The following is a 3,520-nucleotide window of genomic DNA, read 5'->3' on the forward strand; positions in this document are numbered from 1 at the left end:
CGCGAATCTCGGTCGAGTATGTATTGAACAATCGCCTCCTCTTCGATCTTCGTCAAATTCGAACGGCCGTGATAGCTGTCGGACTTCGCGATCTTTCCCTTCATTCTATCTGCAATTGTCGACTTGGGGACATTGTATATCTCTGCGGCGCGTCGGATACTCAAGCGCGGTGTTGATCGAATCGCATTGATCGCGAGAAGAACTCGGTTTTCTGGGAAGCTGTCGGACATTGTTGTGGTAGAGAAAACGCGTGTTGAAGTTGGGTGGTTATGGTGGGGGAAAATGTGTCCGAGTCAATGGGGTGTCCGAGTCAATGGTGGATCACGTTACCCCTTCAGCCTTTTCTTTAAGCGGGCAGTGTCAGGGTTCATTGTGTACTCCAGTAGTCTCAAATAACAGCATACACCACCCTGTCCAGCCGCTCATAGACGATGGCAGGGTTCCGTGAAGACGCGTTTGACCGCGTTTTTGCAACATTGCAAGCCTCAGCCAAGGTCTATAGTATAAAAGCTCCTTTACTCCCATCAGTATGTCTCCTTCCTTCTATCTTCTCTCAACCGAGAAGCGGAATCGCATTCAATTCTTCCTCGACTCACTTGAGCCCTCTCCGCCCGACGCAAGCAACATGTCCCAGGACAGCCTTCAGTCCTCCAGCCTCTTCGAGTCGGTGCTCTCCGATCCCCTTGACCCTCCCTCGAGCGATACCGGTACCACCTTGCCCTCCGAAGCCTCCACAACGTCCTCAGACATGGGATGATGTCCCTCAAACCTACAAAGTTGGTGATGGTGCCGTGCAGCTCATGCCAAGGGTGGGCATCACAAGAGCATGGTTCTGGGACTACGGCTTCAAGGTTCGCAGGGAAGGAGACAATCCCAAGGCCATCCGTTGGCTCTGCAAAATCTGCTCCTGTGCGAAGAGACCACCGAGAGTTCCGTAACCCTCCTTGCCTCGAATCCCGAAAACATGTACAAGCATCTCACAGTTCAGCACAACATCCTCTCAGAAGACCCTCGACAAGCCAACAGGTTTGAGAAGAAGAAGAAGCCGATCTCTCAGAAGCAGTCCTCGATCCATGCCTTCACGAAAAAACGGAAAGCCGACGAAGCCTTTGACCAGGATCAGATTGCTCGGTTCGACAAGATGAAGTTTCGACGGCTCATTGTCAACTGGCTTGTCGAAACCAACTTGCCCTTTACCGCAGCCACCAGCCCAGCGCTTCAAGCTGCCTTCAACTACGCCAATCCGCAAGTGGTAACTCAACTAGCGATGCCAGAACCTCGGGCAGTCAGAAAACAGATCTTGAGCGACTTTCACAAGTACAAGAGTCGTGTGACGGAGGCATTGGCGCGGAGCCCTGGGCAAGTCCATATTGCGTTTGATGGATGGACCTCCCGTAACCGCCACGGTTTCTTGGCCATCAACGCTCAGTTCCTTGACGAGACGTTCGAGCCGAGGAAGGTCCTTCTCGATCTGCCTCATGTGGAAGGGAACCACACCGGTGCCAATATGGCTGCGCACATCAAGGAGGTCCTAGAACAGTTTGGTCTTGCAACCACCTCGGATCAGCTCGGCTACTTCACGGTTGACAACGCTTCCAACAACGATACGGCACTGGCAGAGCTCGCGGCCCTTAAGGGACTCGAAGCTTGTGATGCCCCGCAGATCCGAATTCGTTGCTTCGGCCACATCCTTAGCTTGGTCAGCCGTGCCCTGATGTATCCAAAGGAAGCACAGCTCCCTGAGGATATCGACGAAGACGACTTCGACGGCTGGAGGAAGTCTGGGCCAATTGGTCGCCTGCATAACCTCGTGGTCTGGATACACCGCTCCCAGTTAGCTACCGACTTCTTACGCAATCTCCAGAAGGACGCCGGCCGTACGAAGATCCTCAACGTGGTTGTTGACAACGCGACACGGTGGCTTTCCCAGTTCCACATGATGAAGCGGGCGCTCGAGCTGCAGCCTTTTATTGAGGAACTCGTCGGTGAAGCCAGCTCACAGTTTGCAGCCGGGCGATCTCCCTCGCAGAGGCAGAGACATCCGCTTGCGGGTCTTCATGTGTTTGGCAAGAAACCCGCCTGCCTTGCTGACGATAGCCTCCTCACCAAGGATGACTGGAGCGCGATTCAATGGTTCTGCGCGATCCTGGAACACTTTGAGAAACGTCTCAAGATGTTGGAAGGGGACAATCAGGTTCGAGTTCGCCGTGGGGGCAAGACGACCCGGCTCAGTGGCATTTGGGAGGTCTTCACAGCGTTTGATCAACTGCTCCACAAGCTTGAGGATGCCAAGCTGGAAGCAAAAACTCGCCCAGCGCCGAGTTATTATCAAGGATGTGTCAACGCTGCATGGGACAAGCTTGACCAATACTGGTCCAGGATCTCTGAGTCACCTATTCACTACGCCGACACCCTCCTCCATCCCGGATTCGGTCTTCAGTATCTCACCGGGGCCCTCCAGGACCAGCCTGAACAAGGCCTCTCACCGATCGAGGCCATGGCCGCCAAGAAGAGAGGGCGTGAGTGGGCAGCTGAGGCAGAGAAGATGGTACGTGGTCTCTGGGAACAGCAATATCGAGATCGTGACCCTGATCCTCGATGGAGCGTGTCGTCTCCGACCTCCCAAGATATGGATCACTCGGATCTTGATGAGGACGAGCGAGCCATCAACCGGAAACGCAACCTCAGCACGATTAGCAGTAGGCCGTCGTCTTCCCAAACGGTGGATGAACTAGATCGTTGGCTTCTCTCAATCGATGGGAGATACCTTACTGCAAAGGCCGACCCTATCAAGTACTGGGTGGACCGCCGATTCGAGTATCCCCGATTGGCAAAGATGGCCTTTGACGTGCTCAACGTCCCGCCGATGGCAGCCGAGTGTGAAAGGATATTTTCCGCTGCTGGCTGCATGGTAACGACACGACGGACACGGCTCGGGACCGACGTGATCTCTGCTGCCCAGACGATCAGATCGTGGGTGAAAGCCGGATTGATGGATGATTATGACGGAATCGCCCTCCGAGATGCAGGCATTGAGGCGCTTGAGGACGAAATATTGCTTCAAATTGAAGGTGGCATTGCATGAGGTGACCGGCTCGTGGCTAGGGAGAAGTGTTCAGCAGTCGTGAGCGTCCTGTATCGGAACATCTTTCATCCGCTAAGCCGTGAACATCTAGTGAATGGTAATACGTTGATAGAATAGCTCTCTATTCTATCCACTCTATCTAAGTCCAGCTGACTAATCCATCTATTCTATCTACTTCAAGGGTCGCGTGGGTAGAAGTGGATAGATGCAGAACCCTGATCAGGGGTGTTGGTGTTGGCCGAGAGTCGCCGAGGCTCACACCGGGCCCAGCCCGTTACCACATATATGTATTACCCAGATCAGGCCGACGCGGGCATAGGCGCCCAGCCACGGAAACTGGCAGTTATTTCACAGGCGAGGAAGTGTGCAGGGCCCTAGTGATCTTGTATTTGGCGACGACGGACGAGCGGTTATCGCCACTTACGTCTGCATTAT

This window comes from Parathielavia appendiculata (assembly GCF_033297405.1).
Source record: "Parathielavia appendiculata strain CBS 731.68 unplaced genomic scaffold N657scaffold_4, whole genome shotgun sequence".
NCBI classification, from domain to species: domain Eukaryota; kingdom Fungi; phylum Ascomycota; class Sordariomycetes; order Sordariales; family Chaetomiaceae; genus Parathielavia; species Parathielavia appendiculata.